At 39.9% G+C, this 20,919-nt stretch overlaps 1 long non-coding RNA gene across 1 annotated transcript; it reads left to right on the forward strand.

The window, feature by feature from the left end:
• Window positions 1–58: 58 nt before the first annotated feature.
• Window positions 59–19,889, forward strand: LOC129143784 (uncharacterized). The gene is made up of 3 exons (XR_008547640.2): window positions 59–246; window positions 9,359–9,426; window positions 19,787–19,889. It is a non-coding gene; the product is annotated as an uncharacterized LOC129143784 (long non-coding RNA).
• Window positions 19,890–20,919: the final 1,030 nt, after the last annotated feature.

Consider the following 20,919-nt stretch of genomic DNA (forward strand, 5'->3'; position numbering starts at 1 on the left):
GGGCTCCGGCCCCCAGCCCAGCCCAGCCGCCGCAGGAGCGCTCGGCCAGTAGGTGTCTCTGCTCCTCGGGCGCCCTTGAGCAGTGCCCAACGTTGAGCGTGAGGCTCGTGCTCCGGGTCTCGCGGGCGGCCGCCTCGGGCGTCGAGTTCCGGAGATTGGACAGACACCAGAGCCTGGGGACCGCGGAGTGACCGGATGGGGCTGGAGGGCGGCGCCGCGCCTTCTGGGGAGACGCGGAGGTATCAGGTAATCCCCCCGCGGCCTGCGCCAGGCAGTCATGCCCACCCGAGCCCTGGGACCCTTTTCACCTCCTCTTTCCAGGGAGGAAAGGCGGCAAGGGAGGCGCGAGGAGTTAGTTGCAGCCCTGGAGGCAGACACTGAACTCCAAGATAATGCCACTTGGACTCTGGAAGTGGGCTTTTCTCTACCACGCGAACCAGCTTAGCTTTTTCCTTTTCTCTAGAGGTAGAGAGGGCCGGGTGCCAACTCCTTGCTCAACTTCTCACTGGAAAAGTGGCTGCCTTCCTCCGTCTCCCTCCCCTGGGCTCCGGCCAGGGGAGCAAGGCCTGCTGTGGACATGAGGAACTCCCTGCCCTGTCCTGGTAACTTTCCTATTCTGCACCTTCGCTTTGCTAGCTTGTCTACCTCCTTCTTTTCGCTAGCTTATCCACCTCCTTCTCTTCTTCGCTCTTCCTCCTACTGGAAATCTTCACTTCCTAGTCCGCAAAACCGTCCAGCGGAGGTTTGCAACAGAGTCGGCTCTTGGAATCATAGCCCTCTTAGGTTGGTGGTGGTTGTGGATTAGAGGGCAGCAGTAGGGACGATTAAAAGTAGTTTTTAATACTTAAATGGTTTAGGGCTTTCTTGTGCCTTTGTTCTGCCTAAACATTAGTTTGATTTACTAAAATCCTCTCCTACCCCATTTCTGGCATTTGGTAAAGAAACCAAGTGAAGGTAATCAGGCCTCGGGTATTTATGTATGTAGAAATCATCTAGCAAAATAGAATGAACAGATCATTTCTTTTGAGGGGCCGTAAACTTTTTTGTATGTTGAAGTGTATTTTGATACTTGGGTGTTCCCTGGTTGCTGTGGCTGCCTGTTTCATTTGATTTGAGGGCCTTTGAGCATTGTCTGTCATTGACATTCTACTACTGAAGTTTATTCCTTTTGTTTAAAGTCTTAATATTCTTTTCCAGTCCCCCTAATGAATCACGGTTACCATGAGAAGGATGACCTCATGTTATTGAAGAAAAGTCCTGGTCTGAGATTCAGGAAACAAGATTCAGATGGCCTGTGTTCAGTGTTTAGTTCTGGACCCATTTCTGGGGCTAAATGGCTATGTGATTTTGGTTGTTCAATTTATTTAACTTCTCAGAACCTTGGTTTTCTCATTTCAGGGAATCTGGGACCAATAACCTCCATCCATTGTTATATGACTGCTAAATTCAGTCTTCAATTCTTGGCTGTCTTCTTCCTTGATTACCAGTGGCATTTAACCAAAGTGATCATTGTCTCCTTGAAATACTTTCTACTTGAAGTCTCATGAGGTCTTCCTCCTTCCTCCTTGCCCACTACTTCTCAGTCTCCTTGACTGGTTCCTCCTCAACCCTAAAAGCTAAAGTTTGATGTGTACTAGGCCTCTTCTCTGACTCCATCCTCTCTAAGTGCTCTCCATCTATGACATTTAACATCACCATCTTGGAAGAATCCCACACTTATGCCTCCAACATGGACTTGTCCTCCTCTAAAATCCACACTCAGGTATCCAGCTGCCTTCTTGACATCTTCATAGGCATCTCAAAAGTAACATGTTCAAAACGGAACTCCTGATCTTTACCCCAAATCTGATTCTTCCCAAGTCTTGTTCACCTCATTAAATGGAATCCCTATCTTTCCATGCTCGAGCCAAAATCTTTGCAGTCAAACTTGATGTCTACCATCAGCCTAGTCCACACCTCCATCTCTCTAGTTGATCTATATCAATAGCCTCTGATCTAGTCATCCTAGTTGCTCTCTTGCACTCCCAAAGTTTTTTTCTGCACACAGCTGCAAGAGTACCTATGCAGGAGAATCATATCCCTCATTGGATGAAAACTTCCCAATGGTTTATCTCATTTAGAGATCTGCAAGACTGATTTAGTTTCCTCTTCTTTTCTGGTCTTATCTATTTCTACTCTCCCTTTTGCTCACCAACACTGCAGGCACGTTGGTTTCCCAGTTATGACTCCAATATGCCAAGCACATCCCTGTCTTGGGAACTTTGCAGATACTTGCCCCTCGGTGTGGAACACTCTTTCCCCAGACAGTGCATGGCAAGCACTTCACTTCCTTCAGGTCTCTACTCATTCAAATATTATCATATCAAAGACGCTGTCCCCTGACCACTCTACATCCAGTAGCTACAATTCTATGGGATTCCTCTTGGTATTATTCTTTTAACTGAGACAGGGTCTTGCTTTGTCACCCAGGCTGGAGTGCAATAGCATGAACATAGTTCAAGGCAGCCTCAAACTCCTGTCTAAAGCAATCCTCCTGCCTCAGTCTCCCAAGTAGCTGGGACTACAGGTGTGTGCCACCACATTTGGCTAATGTTAAGATTTTTTTTCTTTTCTTTCCTTTTTTTTCTGGGTAGAGATTTTGTCTTGCTCTGTTGCTCAGGCTGGTCTCAACCTCCTGGGCTCAAGTGATCCTCTCACTTGGCCTCTGAAACTATTGGAATTACAGGTGTGGGAGACACTGTGCCCAGCCTTCTTGGTACTTCCTAACCCCTTACCTGGCTTTAGTTTTCTCCACAGTACTTGACAGCTGACAAATATTTTGTTGTTTCTTTTCCTACCTATACTCCAGAAAGTGAACTCCAAAGAGGGCAGAGGTTGTGTCCATTTTGATCACTGCATTGTCTCCAGTGCCTAGAACAGAGATTGGTATGCAAGATTACCAATGTATCTTTATTGAATAAATTATATTCATGATATTTATACCATAGGGCTAAAGTGAAGATCACATTGTGAGGCCAGTTTGTATACTGGAAAAAACCTTGGCTTTACAATTAGTGAAACCTGGTTTCCAATCATGGTTGCACACTCACTGGTAATGTGAACTTCTCAGAAGGTCCATTTTCCACACTTGTGTGATGGGTATAATATAATATCTTGAAGGTTTATTTTAGGCATAAGGTGTAACAAAAATGTTCATAAAGGACTCAGCTATGAGGAGGCTAGAAAATGAGCAGTTTTGAGAATATATGTGTGAATCTATTTTGTAAACTCTAAAGCCACATTTGTACATATAGAACTAATATTACTGGGGACAGTTGTGTGAAATGTACGTGCAAAGCATTTCAGGGTGAATGGTTTCAGTACTTGTAGCATACTAAAAATTAGAAAATGAATAATGGCTGGGATCTATACCTATATTTACACTTTCTAATGGAATTGAATGTCTGACTTCCTATTATTTCTGCATAATTTTCCCAATAACCTGTAGTTCTGCTGTGCCTGAGAAGGCAATACATTATCTTATTGTATCTTATCTTATTATCTCAATCTGTCAAAAAAACATGTGCACAAATTCAGCCACTTAACATACTCACATGAAACCCAAGTAATTAGCTGGTGACAAGCTGCCAGTCACCACTTCCTCAGCATGGTCCTGCTAGATGAGTACTGACTGGTTTATTTTAGTTCAGCACACATTGCTAGGTTTTGAGGATTCAAAGGGAAATATAGTATGTCCTTATTTTCAGGGTACTCATAGTCTCTTGCTATAGTCTAGCCTAGCTTTACAAGGGGTATACAATTCAGGCTCTTTGAGGACAGGAAGGAGGTCAGCTAGTATATAGGTCTGTAAGAGCTTTTAACTGCCACAGTTTGAAGACAGCAGGAAGGCAGACAGATGCTATGCTGATTCCCCTTTTCATCTTGAGTTTTTCCACAAAAACTTCAAGGTATAGGCCATATTCTTTAGACTATGAGTTAGATTTGAAGCCTTAGGACACAAAGAGTTGTGAGTTGAGGGTCCCTGAAATCCAGGTTCAGTTCTGTATTCTTGTTTGTTGAAGTTTAAGAATCACAGACTACAGGACTCTTAGGTAAATGCGGACAGCTTCAGAACCCAAGTCATCTTGTCTTGGTTGTGATGTACCCTTTCCCTGGTTTGCAGTCCCTTCCCCAGTGACCACACGGGCTCAGAACAGGACTTAAAGAACTCAGATACATTGCTGAACTATCTGTGTCCACCTGCCCCCCAAACCCTTCTCACCTGCTGCCTCCCCAGCAGCCCCATCTCCCCAAATAAGGTTGTGCTTCTTCCAGATGTGGAGGTTAAGGAGAAAATGCTGCAAGGTCACCAGAAGATGATCCCCACATATGAGGGCTCAACCAGGGTAGAGTTGTTCTAGATCTGGACAGCAGAACAGCTTCCTTCACCGTGAGACAGTGCACTTCAAGTTAAAAGAAATTCTTCAATGAAGAAGTTGGCTGTGGCCAGTAAATGCCTTCATTTCCCTATCAAGTAAAATAGCCTTGTAAGCACTCTCAGAACAGGGACCAGGATTTATTCATCCTTGCCTGGCACAGTATTGATCAACTGTACATGGTTTTATTCTCTAGGAATATTCATTGCCTCACATTTATTCATCAGGAATTCTGATACAACTACATAATGTGAAATACGTAGACATTGTTTTGGCCTCACATTTACTTGGCAATAAATATTTCTTGAGCACTGTGCTAGATCTTGGGAGTACAAACCAGAATACGACCTATTTCCTGAACCCAGGATACTGTTCTTGGTGTATTTTTATTTCCAGATTTATACCAAAATTAACACATTTTTTACCTTTTGAAAATCCGTGGCTGGTATAAATATAAACCACAGAGAAATACTTTAAGATGATTACTTCTGTTATCTTCTCATCTGTATTTACTTTTTTAAAACTCTGATGAACACAGCACATAAGCACATTCGTTCATTGAATTCTTTAGTAACCTTCAACTCCACAGTTGGAGTGAGACAGAGTCCAGCTGAGCTCCCCAGGGCTCCATCCCTTGTAGAGAATGACTTCCTTTAGGGAGGGCACAGTGCAGCCCTTGGGAGAGGGTTGTCTAGCTAGACCTCTGCTGCTGCTGTATCCTTGAACCTTAATGGCTTGGCTTTGGACTGCTTGCCGATTCTTGTACACTGAAGGGAAGGAAGGAATACTGACAGCCCATTTGACTGCTTTTTGAGTTTTCCACTGTGTCTTCAATTTATTCAAATGCCTTTCCTGAAGAAAGCAAATTTCATGGACCACTCCATTTGCTTCTGGACTATTGAGACACTGGCAGATATGATTTAAGAATCTGAACACGGAAACATTTAAAAATACATGACACTAATTTGCAGTGCAGTTTACATCTTTGTCTCGGATTTTACATTGTCTCTGGAACCTATAGCAGTCATTTGAATTATCCATCATTCACAAAGCCAGCTTTGTCTGATTTTTGTGGCATCCATTTGTTCTTGTCTTTCTTTTCTTCCTTTCCACAATATTCCCACGATCATTAACACAACTGCTTGTTGTGCCCTGTTTGAATTTTGCATTTGTATCCCTGTTACTAAACATCTCAATGTCAAATCCCAAAGTGAGATTTTTCTTCCTTCGCTGAAACCTTTGATGAAAAGTTACTGTTTTGTGTGCAGTTTGTAGAATTGCTTAATTGGAGATTGTCAGAGTTTCACTGGAGGGTATTGCATCTCATTTTGAAATAGTTGCTGTTGATTTTTCTGAGCTCAAGTGCTCTAAAAACAGGCGAGCTGCGTTTAAGTTATCATTATTATCCATGATAAATAATGTATAATTAATTATGGGACCATTTATCTTTCAGTATTTCCCTTCTTATATCTTAATGGTTTTCCATACGCATATTACATAATGTCTGAGTTTACTCTTTTATGATTGTAAAAGCCATCCAGCTTATAGGGTATTGCAGTTACATTATACAGAAAAAAATGTGTAAATGTATATTTCAATAATTAAAAAATACTTTTAATGCTGCATTTATTTTATGTATTTACATAAGACTGCTATGCCAACGCCTCTGACCTAGTGGGAAATATTTCCATCTTTGGTAAATCTTTACCTAAAATCTTTATGGTAGGTTTTAGGAATTCCAACTGAATTTCAAAATAAAAGATTCTATGGTAGTTAATAAGAAATTAGAGACAAGGAATCCTGGAGTATGCCATGAGAGCTTACAAAAAGTGAGAGATATGAAATGAAGAAACTTTAAGGTGAAGAGCTGTTTTAAAATGTGCTTTCCTATTCATTCAGCCATTATTCAGCCAACATTTGCTAAGTGCTCATCAGGTACAGTCAAAGAGACTAGGGACACACACACATCAAGACAAAGCTCCTACCTTTAAAAATACTGTTTTAGAAGAAAACGCTGTCTTGTGATGGTACTTTTTCTTTAGGCTTTTATAGCTCTTTTTTTGTACTCTTGGAACTGCCTTTGCATAACATTTTTAAATAAGGAAGTAACTTGAAGAAAACCAGTTATTTTAGGATTATGGAAAACTAGGGGCTTGGTAACAGCAAATCTTTCCTTTGAGGATGCTACTGACCCCTCATATTTACATCATATGTCAATAAGCAGGATCAATTTTTGCCTTAATTATGAGCTTGGAATAGCAAAGACAATTGTACATTGGATAAAGGAAATATATAATTTGTTTTAAAATGAGACCTTTGCCATTGGAAGGAAATAATTCCTGGAGATCACTGGGAATAGGGAAATCTGCTACCACTGCTATATTTTCCTTACTTGTCTGTTACCATATAATAATTTACTTTTAGTCAGCATAATTAAGTATATGGATTACCACTCTAATATGCCAATGGTTGAAATGTAAAGTACAGTGACAACTTATTGAGATAGAGAGGGTTGGCAGGAAATACCCCAAATGAATAAAAATATATCTACAACTTCTATATTTGGATAATGTACTGTAAAATAACATTTTACTCATACATTTTTCCAACTTTGATTAATTCATTGTTAAATTTAAATTTTAAAAAGTAAAATATACTTTGTGTTTTTCTTCCAGTTCCTCAGCTTCTGATATGGTTTGGCTTTGTGTCCCCAACCAAATGGCATCTTGAATTATAATCCCCACGTGTGTCCAGGAAGGGACCTGGTGGGAGGTGATTGGATCACCTGGGTGATTTCTCCCATACTGTTCTCTTGATAGTGAGGGAGTTCTCACGAGATCTGGTTGTTTGATAGGTGTCTGGTGTTTCCCCCTTCTCTCCTTCTGTCTCTCTCCTCCCACCATGTAAGACATGTCTTGCTTCCTCTTTGCCTTCCACCATGATTGTAAGTTTCTTGAGGCCTCTCCAGCCATGTGGAACTGGGAGTCAGTTAAACCTCCTTTGGTTATAAATTACCCAATCTCACATAGCATCTTTACAGCAGTGTGAAAACGGCTAAGACAGCTACTGTATGGAAAGAAGCTAGATTCTTTTCTTTTTTTGAGACAGAATCTTGCTCTGTCACTCAAGCTGGAGTGCACTGGTGCTATCTCAGCTCACTGCAGCCTCTGCCTCCCAGGTGATCCTCCCACCTCAGCCACCTGAGTAGCTGGGACTACAAGTGCACTACCACACCTGGCTTATATATATATATATATATATATTTTTTTTTTTTAATAGAGACAGATTCTTCCTATATTTCCCCAGGCTGGTTTCTAACTCCTGGGCTCAAGAAATCTGCCTGCCTTGGCCAGCCTATTTGATTTTTTATTATCTCTCAGAGATAAACTCTGTTCCTGCTAACTGCTACAAAAGTAAAATCACCTATAAGTTAACTATTGTAGTCACCTTAATAGCCCCCTAGCCTTACCTCTAAGGCTAGACCTTGAAGACAATAACTTAAAGGCTAATTATACAATGAGGTGTTTATGTAAGTGATTTATTGTAAAACTTTAAAAATGTTAGGTGCTATTGTTGTTAGAAAAAAGGTAAGTAGTTTGGTTATTTACCATCTTTATGTCAGAATATCTTAAGGAAATATAGCTAATTATAGAACTTTTGTTCACAGAGATGGATATGGTAGCCTTACTTATAACACACACACACAAAAGGAAAGACCTAAATGCTTAACAATAAGGAAATAGTTAAATAAATGAGGAGTCAGGCAATAAAATCTTACATAGCCATTAAAATTTTATTTATGGAAAACCTTATTACCATGGAGAACTGCTTATGCTGTCATATATTGTACCTGATAAATGTCTTAGTCTTAATTTTGAAATATTTCAGTTGCTACAGATGGATTAAATTTTCTTATTTTAATATTTAAGGCCTAGAGATTGGCCTGAGGCATGGAATATCCCAGCAGAAATTCCATTGAGACAAGAGAACCATTCAAATTATTTAGCTTGTTAGAGAATATGTAAGTATTATTATAGCTATAGCATCAACTTTGTGATTTTTAGTTTATGTAAGAAGCTGCTTTGATTTGGTGAAATTAATTTAAAAAGTCCCCGTCATAACATACCTAGATTAATTATCTAGTTTGTGCTTTAAAGGGCAGTTTGATCACAAAGGAGGTACTTTTGAATAGCTACATCACCTACAGTAACTCTTACTCCAATCTACCCTTTTGGTTTTCTGTATCTGTTTCTATAATCTATCAACTAAATATTAAATCACTGGTTTCTCTAAGGAATAGTGTAGACTTTTGGTAATGAATGTTCAGGGCATGTAAAATGTTGGTAACTTTAGGTTTTAGTGAAACTTTGGAGTTAAAACTGCGGCTAGTTGGGTGCAGTGGCTCATGCCTGTAATCTCAGCACTTTTGGAAGCTGAGGTGGGAGGATCACTTGAGCCCAGGAGTTCAATAGCAGCCTGGGCAACATAGTGAGACCCTGTCTCTACAAAACAATTTTTTAAAAAATGAGGCGGGAGGATCGCTTGAGCCTGGGAGGTTGGGGCTGCAATGAGCTGTGCTTGTGCCACTGCACTCCCTCCTGGGTGACACAGCGAGACCCTGCCTCAGAGACAAGTGAACAAAAAAGCTGCTAATAGATCACAAAAGAGAAGTGGTTACTTTGTTTAGTTCCTTTAAAGCCCAATTTTTTCACTTTGGTGGTAATGAAAGTTTAGTGCATCTTGAACATAATACCAGATCTTTCCATCAATTGATTATATTTCAAATTCACATAGGATTAGTTCATATCAAACAACATAAATATTACAATTTCTTAATGTTCATTATGGCCTTGGAAACATTAAAAGGTTGACTAGTCTGCATTATTGCCTTTGATAGCCAAATATATTTTATAGTGAATAATACATTTCTTTTTATATTTTAGGACCTGGGCTATGCTCCTGCTTTTATACAGACTGCCATGGCTCCAGATATAAAAGACCAAATAAAAAGGTAATTTGAAAACTATTTTTCATATAGATTATCTTAATTTTTTGTATTCAGTAGAATGTCAGATTTTAAGATAGAATCACACACACACACACACACACACACTTAGTAAAACTGTTTGACTTACATAGTCATGAAAAGTAAATAACTTGATGAACCTTTAAAAGGCCTTTAATAGACACATGCACACATATGTTTATTGCAGCACTGTTTACAATGGCAAAGTCATGGAACCAACCCAAATGCCCATCAATAATAGACTGGATAAAGAAAATGTGGTATGTATATACCATGGAATACTATGCAGCCATAAAAAGGAATGAGTTCATGTCCTTTGTGGGGACATGGATGAAGCTTGAAGGCATCATCCTCAGCAAACTAACACAGGAACAGAAAACCAAACACTGCATGTTCTCGCTCATAGGTGGGAGTTGAACAATGAGAACACATGGACACGGAGGGGAACAACACACACCAGGGCCTGTTGTGGGGTAGGGGAAAAGGAGAGGGAACTTAGAGGTCGTGTCAATAGGTGCAGCAAACCACCATGGCACAGGTATACCTATGTGACAAACCTGCATGTTCTGCACATGGATCCTGGAGCTTAAAGTAAAAATTTTTTTTAAAAAGGGCTTTATTGGCCAGGTGCGGTGGCTCACGCCTGTAATCCCAGCACTTTGGGAGGCTGAGGCGGGCGGATCATGAGGTCAGGAGATCGAGACCATCCTGGCTACCACGATGAAACCCCGTCTCTACTAAAAATACACACACACAAAAAAAATTAGCTGGGCATGGTGGCGGGGGCCTGTAGTCCCAGCTACTTGGGAGGCTGAGGCAGGAGAATGGCGGGAACCCGGGAGGCGGAGCTTGCAGTGAGCCAAGATCGCGCCACTGCACTCCAGCCTGGGTGACACAGCGAGACTCCGTCTCAAAAAAAAGGGCTTTGTTAGTTGCCTTGTGGTTCTGAGGAAAGAAGGCGGTTGCCATTATGTGAAAGAATTTTTAGAAATACAAAGCCACTTTTAATGCCCCAGCATTTTGGGGGATGATTCCCAGTAGGAGAAAGTTAGAACTGAACTGTTTGCTCTCTGGCACTCTGGATATCCTGTGACTCAGGACGAATCATTTTATGATGACTCCCGGGAGTTAGTGTGAAACTTGAGGCTATGAAACCAATCAAAGCAGCTTCCCAAACTAGAACCAAATCCAGGACTCTGGCCTCATTATCACAGTGGTTTGATTTATTGAGCTAATGAAGAAAGTCTTTTGTAATTGAGTACTGAATATCAAATGGTGTTACTGAATATCTCCTTTTGAAGTACTGAAAATGTACTTCTGCTTAAGAAGGATCAATTCCTTAGAACGTGCTGTTGTTTTAGATCTACATGAGGAGCTTTGAATAATTAACAGTCTGGATGTTGTTGCTATGTACGACTTAGTTTTATTAATGACACATTTCAGAATGCACCATAGAGTTGGAAGGGCTGTCTTTAAAATACCGTTATCATCCAGGAGGGGGAGGTATATCTTCTTTTAAGAAGTCAATTGCCCAGAAAAAAGAATAAAACTAGTTATACTATCTTGCAAAAAGAGAAAGCAAAGCTTCATTTGAAAAAAGTAAATTTTGTCAAATTTGCAAAACTTCTTATAAAATCACCAGAATTGTTGCTAAATTTTCTATTTGTATACTATCTTTCACTTTTTTTTTCTATTTGTATACTATCTTCACTGAGATGTGAGGAAACCCTCACATGTCAGTTAATCCACATTTATACTGCTCTTGCTATGTATGTGCCAAATATAGAGCTGGACATCACAGGGCACAAGCAGTGTTCAAGTCACCAGTGCCTCATAGATGAGAGGGTGGAAATAGGAACAGGTTAGGGGGAGGAAATTATATTCAGTAAAGGTACCTGTTGAGACTATTATTGGGAAGTATTTCTGTAAACAGGGTGAGAATGGTGTCAACCTAAATTGAGCAACAGGGATTCATTCTCAAGCTTATTAGGGAATAGCAAGGAACTGCAATCAACATAATACATAATACATGCCTGCTATGGAGGACCATAAGGGTATCCGAGGGAGTTGGGAAAAAAAGGAAGCTTTTAAAGGCAAAAAGATATCCATGTACCTGTTTTGAAATAAAGACCACTGGCTACAGGTCTTTTTACAGGCAGTGGCATTTGCTCATTGGTGGTACTGGCTGTTGGTAGGAGAGAGTTTTCATAGAAGTGGCTTAACTGGAAATTTCCAGTTGAGGAAGTCATTTCTGGCAGTTCCTGGTGCAGGCACACATGTGCGAGGGCCCTTCCTTCATGGCCTCCCACTGCATTTTGTTAGGGTTTGACATAAGTGACTCCGTTTTGGGTACTGACAATTTTCACAGGAGTTCTATTCAATAGAAGTAACAGTAAGAAGGTTGAGAATGGATATAAAGGAGAGTAGGATTGAGCTTTAGGGAACCCCTGGAGAGAGGAGAAATGGTAGCAGCTAAGGAGATAACAAATGGGAGAGGATACCAGGTGCGGTGGCTCGTGCCTGTAATCCCAACACTTTGCAGGTTGGAGGCAGGCTGATTGCTTGAGCCTAGGAGTTCAAGACTAGCCTGGGCAACATAGCAAGACACCTTCTCTACAAAAAATGCAAAACTTAGCTGGAACCATGGTGCATGCCTATAGTCCCAGCTGCTAGAGAGGCTGAGGCGGGAGGATCGCTTGAGTCCAGGAGTTTGAGGCTTCATTGAGCTAGGATTGCATCACTGCACTCCAGCCTGGGTAACAGAGCAAGACTTTGTCTCTTAAAAACACACACACACGTGAGGGGAGGGAGGTGAACCCTGGAAGAAGTGGGAAGAATCTGGATGATCACAGGAACCCTGGAAGGAGGGAGTTTTAAGAAAGTAGTGGTGCTGGGGGAGGAGGCTAGGAGGATAGAGTGAGTTCACATGGACCTGAATAGGTTTAGGAGAATGCACACAGAGAAAAAGATTTTGTATTTGATTAGAAAGAGTACTAGTGGGTATAAATTCTAATTATAGACACTTAGTAACCATTCTTTGGCCAGTTGATAGGAGTAGTTTAGTAGAACATTTAAGTCCACATAGAGCTTGATGCAGCAGATGACAGCAGACAAGGAGCAGGAAAAATAGGGTTTCCATCTTGCCTCTGTCACTAACAAGCTGCATGACCCAGGTTGAATCACTTTGTCTCTCTTCTCCTTAATTGCTTCATCTATAAATGAAGTTTCTTAAATTGATGTCCAAGGATGAGCTTCAGAGATTCTGAGATGTCTGAAATTATAAACTAAAAAAAAGGGGGTTTTCCCTCTAGGGAGACGGTCTATAGCTTTGATTGGATCCCCCAAAGTGATAATGCATCCTAAAAAGTTAAGGACTACTGGATTAGGTGATCATTAAAGTCCTGCTTAGTATACAATATCAGGAATTTTTAATCTCTAACTTTCGTTTCTCTATTGTATTCCATATGGCCTGTCTCCCAAATCATTCTCAGAGACCACTCTAAGGATTAGATTTTCTGACATGTAATTGACTGTATCAGTCATCCCCAGGGGATTATTTAGAAAATCCAGGCAATTTTAAAAATTAAAGTTAATCATTTCTTTAGTAGTCCACAGACATTTTCATTAGGACACAACCTTTATATCACTATTTATATCATTTACTAGCTATGCATCTAATGATCATAAACACCAGAAGTGGCTGTAGCCACTTAAACACATGTGGATGTCATTGCCTTTAGTGTTTTCCCTCCAAAAGGAAAAAAAATTGGGAAGAAAAAGCAGTTTATTGAATGTAAACTGGTGACTGAGCTCCCATCAGAGTGATTGCTTTGGTGGTTCTCTTCTGGCAGGCATGTAAGCTCTTAGCAGTAGAGGGGTACTGAGCCCCCAAGTATGCTGCTGCCCTTCATAAGATGGCCAGGAAGGCCGGCGTGGATTTGAATACAACAGTTGTCACTGTAGATAATGTCATGGGAGATGTTATTGACATTTATATTATATGCTTCTAAGCAAGAAGCCATCCTGCCATGTAATATACAATTATGATCATTTAATTTGGTGTAATTAATAGATAAATCTTAGGATTGAGCTCTAGAAATCCCTTTCAGGTCTCTTGTTACTTTTCTATAAAATCTGGTATGTCAGCTGCCTTTACTGGTTAATGATTTATGTCTATAAACCACCTATGTGGATGGTATTCAAGATGTATTGTTTCACTGAAAGCAATGTTTAAAATAACTCTGGACATTTCTAATTCACACAGAAGGTTAAGCTGAAATTGTGCTTCTTATAAATCATAAAGTTATTTAGCACGATCTGTTATCCACCTTTCTCATCTTCCCATCATTTGGTTCTAACTGATGGATTTTGCTGCAAGTGATACATTCTACGTGTCACAACAGAAAGGGAAATGAAGTTAATAAATACTTTTATTAACACTTCAGTTTGAAAAGCTAAATGTTGAAGGCAAGTGTCATACTTTTCCTTGGAGCTGTTTCTTTAGCACCGTCTTTAGCTCCCAGTGAAATGCAAGAGGTGGAAAATCCCACCTGTGAAATCCAAACACAGTTCTTGCTGGTCATGGATATTTGCAATATTGGTATGAGCTGTCAGGTGCACAAAACACTAATTTGTTTGCATGTAGACACAAGAGTTCTGCTAATTATTTATCTTTCTAAAGCCATTGTCCTCCCTCACAGGGGCCTGCTAAATGTGCTGTCTATGCAGAAGGTTTAGATTTATGATTTGTGAAAATTGTTCTGGAGATAACATTGTAGAGTTGTTCTATTGCTGTGTAGATAGTGTATTTTGAGTTTATCTTTATCTTTCTTCTAAAAAGAGGTTCTTGTTTTTACACTACCGACGTAGTAACTGGATGAGTGATTTCACTGCCATAACTGCTTGTTGGTTTATTTTAAATATGGTGTTTGCTAGCATGTGGCAGACTTCTGCTTTAATGATCACAATGTGATGACAAAAATGCTAAATCTTATCCAATGGAATTACAACATGGACCCGTTTTTGCCTTATGGAAAGGAAAATACCCCTCAGAGATTTTAATTTGCTCATTAAAAGCAAATGTGGAAACAGAAACACCTTGAACAGAGAGGAGAAGTAGGAACCTGCCTGGGAATGTAGAATTTAATAGCCGAAATTCTATTTCCTGTTGTGATAGTAACTGAAGACAACATAAAATATACTTGTCAAAATAATAACACTCTTTAAAATTCCACATTGGTGATTTAAAGATGGAGAAGTTTCAGCTTTAATTTTTGGTAGGGAACTTGCTTTTTAACTTTGATTGCTGTGGACAGGCAATCCACAGCAATCAGTCAATGTGGAGTAGCAGAAAATGTCCTCGGCAGCTATAATGGCTTGATAAGGTGATATGCAGTTTTTATGAGTGGCTGTACCCAAGCAGCATCAGCTGATGCTATGGTGGCTTAGACATTTTCACAGGCTTTTACCTGTTTTCCATAACTCTAGCCATGCACCCTCCTTTTTGAGGTGATACAGAGATCACCCTTTATAAAAAGGCCCTCTCTAGTGCTTTGGCACTTAGCCTGGGAAAACATGCCTGCTTCAGGAATCCCTGGACACATGCCTCATGATTATAAGAGAGAAGATTACAAACCTCATGTCTTTTCAGGAAATATATTGATAGTTTATTCTTAACTTTGGCTTGTTAGGGAGCATCATTCTTTACTAGACATAGACTACTGGTACCTTCCAAATATGGTAAATCACTTTGCAAGAACAAGAAGAGATTATATCTATGTGTTTATAACAACCCTATGAAACAGATAACTGTCATTGTCCTACTTTAAAGATGAAGCAATTTCCATCCTTTTGTAGAGAGCTAAAAAAAAGAAAAGAAAGATGAAGAAACTTGAGGATAGAAAAGTCAGGTGGGTTGCCTAGGGTCCAGAGCCTACACTTTAAACCACCAGGCTTCACTTTTCATTGTGTTTCTAAGGCCCTAACAACATGCTTATTGTTACTAGAGAATTGATGAATGTTATGAAAGTGAGGTAGGAGACTGGCAGGACTTGTTTTCTGGTCACAATCCTGCTGACCAAAACAGGATCTGATCCAGACAGGATAAAGTGAAAAACTAGCAGAAGCCAGAAGATGGCAACAAAAGCCATCCCTAGCTGCCCTCATTGCTTATTGGCATAAGATACTCCCACCAGTGTCATGACAGTGACTGGAAAGTGACCACTCATTTCTATGGCAATGACTCAGAAGTTACCGCCCCTTTCTAGAAAGTTCTAATTTACCCATTCCTCAATTTATATTGACCCACTCCTTAATTTGCATGTAATTGACATTGGATTTACATGAATATAAATACAGCTGACAAGAGCCCATACATTGCTGACTCTGGGCACACTGTCTATGTGTTAGCCCTGCTCTGCAACTGTTCAATAAAAGATTGCTGTCTAACACCACCGGCTTGCCCTTGAAATCTTTCCTGGGCGAAGCTAAGAACCCTCCTGGGCTAAGCCCCAGTGTTGGGGCTTCCCTCTCCTGCATGAAAAGGAAATGTTCAGGGAGCTTAGAAAATTTATAACTGGGGGTCCTAACATGTTCTGAAGGGGATGAGAATGGTCTTTCAGCAGAAGTGATGTTGAAATTGAGACCTTTAGGGTGAATATAATTTGCTCTGGAAAAAAATAAAAGGTTTCAAGTAGAAAAGACTACACTGCACATTTTCAGCCCTGGAGGGATATGCTGGAGGGATGCAGGAACTGAGAAGTCCAGAATGGTGACATGCAGAGAAAGGAGGGTGATGTGCCTGGAGAGACAGGTGGGAGCAAGAGGGGAGAGGACTTTGAAGGTCATGGTTCTGATTTTGTACTTTACTTTGAACACAAATAAAAAACAACTAAAGAAAAGTAAAAGCAGATAAGTTATATGATCAGATGTGAGCTCTGAATATATCGTTCTGGCTACAAAGTGGTTTAGAGACAAGAGATGGAAATAAGGAGCTTACTGATGAAAGGCAATTGAGAGCTAGTGGCTTGGGCATGAGAAAGAACTGTGAGTAGTGTATTGATTGAAGAAATTTTTAGGAGGTAGAACTGGCAAGATTTCATAATAGAGGGAATATAAAAGGTTAGAGAAAAGTAGGTCTCAGTCTTGTACACCATGCCAGTCTCATTACATTTAATAAAGTAATATTAAAGAGACATAAACCCATACACACTTTAAAATCTCTAACAGTTAGGAAATGACTAAGCAAACTCTTTGCTCTATTGAGTAATATGTCATCATTAATTATTGTGTTTATAACAGTTATAAGACATACAAAAGGCATATTATTTAATTTCAGGTAAATAATGAGTGCATGATGATAAAAGTATACCAGTAGTCTGATTTAATATATGCTGAAAACATAAAGATGTCAAAATCCTACACATAGGGAAGAATCAGGAAAGAATTTACAAAAGATGGTATGAGTAATTTATACCGGCTGCTATGAGTAATTTCTTCTTCTCGCCTTATTTATTTATTTATTTTTATTTTTGAGACAGAGTCTCATTCTGTCACCCAGGCTGGAGTGCAGTGGCATGATCTTGGCTCACTGCAACTTCCACCTCCTGGGTTCAAGAGATTCTCCTGCCCCTGCCTCCCAAGTAGCTGGGATTACAGGCATGTGCCACCACACCCAGCTAATTTTGTGTACTTTTAGCAGAGAAACCGTTTCACCATGTTGGCCAGGCTGGTCTCAAACTTCTGACTCAGATGATCCACCTGCCTCGGCCACCCAAGGTGCTGGGATTACAAGTGTGACCCACTGCGCCTGGCCTTCTCTCCTTTTTAAAATTTTCACATTTTCTTTGATGACCAAGTACTACTTTTATAACAAGAAACTATTTTTACAATAAAATAGTATGGAAAAGAGCAGCTACTTTAAAGAAAATTCATTTGTCATTTGCCCTTTGTTATTTGTATACATCTGAATTTTTATTTGCAGCATGTTTAAAATGAGACAAACCTGCATACATTTTTTTAAGGAAAGAGTTTCATTATTCATTTCTTGCTTATGTTAAAATGTCTAACAATAAGGAAAAAGTTAAGCAAACTGTTTGGTCTATTAAATAATATGTTATCATTAATTATTATGTTTATAACAATTATAAGACATAGGAAAATGACTTCTGCTAAGTGGTGAGAATTAACTGACTTTAGAACGTTTGGAATGGTTTCTGTGTTGAACACCATTAAGCACCACATATAATCCTGAAGTGAATCCATGGAGGGCTGCCGCAAATGTTGTTTGTGAACCATACCATTTATACGAGCATGTGTGGAAGCCCTAAGAGATAGAGGAGTCAGGGAACCCAGGTCTACCAGGGTTTAGACCCATGCATGTAACCAGTGCACACTCAATGTTGTATCTCTATGGCCCTTCTGTACCAAAAGCTGCATGCAGACAGGAGCTGTCTATTGTTCACTGCTGTATCCTCACGGCCTGAGCACATGGTAAGCTCTCAAGAAACTTTGTTGAACAAGTGAATATATTTGTTTATCAGTGTATACAATGATTTTCTTAGGTTGGTTCTAGAAATCAAATTAATGTGTTAAAGGTTATGGACATTTTACATTTCTGAGGTCCTTATAATGTATTACCAAATTACTTTGCAGAAGGCTTGTACCAATTTATACTTACTCACTAGAAGTATTATTTTGTTTGTTTAACCATTCCTTTACCAGCACTAGATATCTTTATTTTCTTAAGATTTTAAGTGTTTTTGATAAAAACAGGTAAGGCTTGTTTTCTCGATTTCTGAGTTTTAATCTAATTTTCATGGTTTGTTTTATTTTATAAAACAAAAAGTTCATTTAAAAATTTGGTTAATAAAGAAAAAATAAATGCAATAATGATCCAACTACACATAGCTACAGTCAATATTTTGGTATGTATCTTTTCAGCCATCTATATTTAGACTTATTTACATATATTTCATATATAATCCATTATTATATATGTATAATAAAAAGTCAGACTCCATTTTTGATGTTTGACTGCTGGCAACTTTCAAGCCCCACCACGCCCCCTTCCCCTGCTCCCCTACATTTGGGCAAGCAAGTAAAAAAGACCTGTTGCTTCTTCCTCTGGCTCCAATGAGAAGGACACAACACACAAACCTTGGCCAACATGTGGGAGCCTTCACCCCAGCTTTATCTCTTCATTGCAATAAAATCTAAGCTGATCTTCTCTTCTACTCTCTCAAATCATTTGTGAATCTGTTTGGGAGCCTTTCTCGCTCTCCCCAGAAAGCCTCATTATGCGAGTAGTAAATGTCTGCATATCCTCTTGGTGTGTATGTAGCATTATCATCAGTCTCTATATGTGACTCCAATTCAGGTGTTTAGGGGTGAAGGGAGTCTATCATGTCTTCTTGTGGAGACCACAACAATACAGATTATAAAAATGGAGTTTAACGTATATATTTCAAACGAATGAGATTATACTATACATATTTTGTAATAATCTGATTTTTATTTAATAATGTATTTTCAAAAATATCATTAAATAATTTTCACAATACCATATTTAATGACAGTATATTATACCGGTATATGGTACAAATGATCTCACTGACTTATTATTGGATACATATGTTGGTTCCATTTTTTTTTTGGCTATTTTAAATAAGCTACAGTGAATAAACATCCAGCTATACTTTTGTGTCTATTCTTGATGATTTCTGTAAGATAGCTTTGCATTTAAGTATTAATGCATCATAAGCACATTCACTAAACATTTACAGAGTACGTGAAATGCACAATTTTTGGGACTCCTAAACATAAAAGACATCAAATTTTCTTGCAGAGAAGTCCCTATATAATAAGGGATCCAGAAAAATATTTAGAAATTAAAAAACTGAATTTTTGGTTAAACCAATATTGGTTTTAACTGTCTGCATTAAAAAAAAACACAATAGCTTTTTTATTTGTATAAAATTTTATCAGGTGTGAAGTTTTTCAGGGTGGCACTAGTACATTTCTATTTATTTGTGACATGTTAATGAGCAGTTTCTTCTCTGATCTATTTTTAGTGAGTTATAACTGGAAAAGTAGGTTTCATTTGACATTTAAAAAATTAGATTACATTAAAATATAACCGCAAGGCAGGGTTTTTATAATACTCAAGTATTACATATGTTTTTATAACCACAGAGCCTGACAAGTGATTTGCTTCTTTGAAAACTGAACTCACATTACTGAACATAGTGTGTATGTATGTGTGCAAATTTATAGACATATGAGGATGAAATAACTAATTTACAGAGTTAGGTTTACTTTCTGACCTAGTGTCTAACTGAAATTTCAGGTTCATATGTTTGTTTTGTTAAAAGATGGGGGAGAGGGAGGGACCAAGATGGCTGACCAGAAGCAGCTGCAGTTGGAGACTCCCACCAAGGAGAAAGAAAAAGGTGAGTGAATCCTGCACTGGCAACTGAGGTATCCAGGTTCTCTCACTGGGACTGACTAGGTGGTTGGCATGACCCACAGAGAGTGAGAAAATGGAGGGTAGAGCAATTGTCCACCTGGTAGCCACATGGGGCAAGGAAGCTCCCACCCCCAGCCAAGGGAGGCGGTGAGTGATTCTGCTACCCCACCTTGGAAACCATACTTATTCCAATGATCTGTGTGAACCACAGGTCAGGAGATCCCCTTATGAGCCCATGCCACCAGGGCCTTGGATCCCAAGCACAGAGCTGTGCAGATTCTCTATGGCTGCTCAGCTAGAGACTGTTTAAGTCTACCCAGTTCTCAGGGGGAGGGGAAACCATCATCATTGATGCCTAAGAAAATAGGGAGACTGGGCAGTTTGGACCCAGGAGGAATTCCCCATAACACAGCACAGCAGTTGTGGCAGACTGTGGCCAGATTTCCTCTTTAGGCTAGACCCTAACCCATCCCTGCTCAACGGGTAGGGCCTGCTTGTGGGAATTTCAGCAACTCTAGCCAGGGGTTTCCTGACAGAACTCTGATCTTTCTGGGATGGAGTGCCTATGGGGAGGGGTGGCTGTGATCTCTGCAGATCAGCAGACTTAGTCTTTCTTCCTGCTGGCTCTGAGGAATCCAGGCAATATGGACAAGTGGGATTCCCCCCAGTATAGTGCACCCCCTCTGCCAAGGGGCAGCCAGAGTGCTTCATTAAGTTGGTCCCTAATCCCATGCCTCCTGACTGGGTGAGACCCTCCGACTGGGTGAGACCCTCCAACAGGGTCACCGGACACTTTATACAGGAGCGTTCCTGCTGGCATCAGGTTGGTGCCCTTCTGGGACAGAGCTCCCAGAGGAAGGAGCAGCAACCATCTTTGCTATTCTCCAGCCTTCCTGGGTGACACCTCCATGTGTGAGAAGGACCAAGGTGAATAGGGTCTGGAGTGGACCCCCAGCAAACTGCAGTAGCCCTATGTAAGAGGGACTTGACTGTTAAAAACAAACAGAAAGCAA

The sequence above is a fragment of the Pan troglodytes genome, chromosome 3 (assembly GCF_028858775.2).
Source record: "Pan troglodytes isolate AG18354 chromosome 3, NHGRI_mPanTro3-v2.0_pri, whole genome shotgun sequence".
NCBI lineage: Eukaryota > Metazoa > Chordata > Mammalia > Primates > Hominidae > Pan > Pan troglodytes.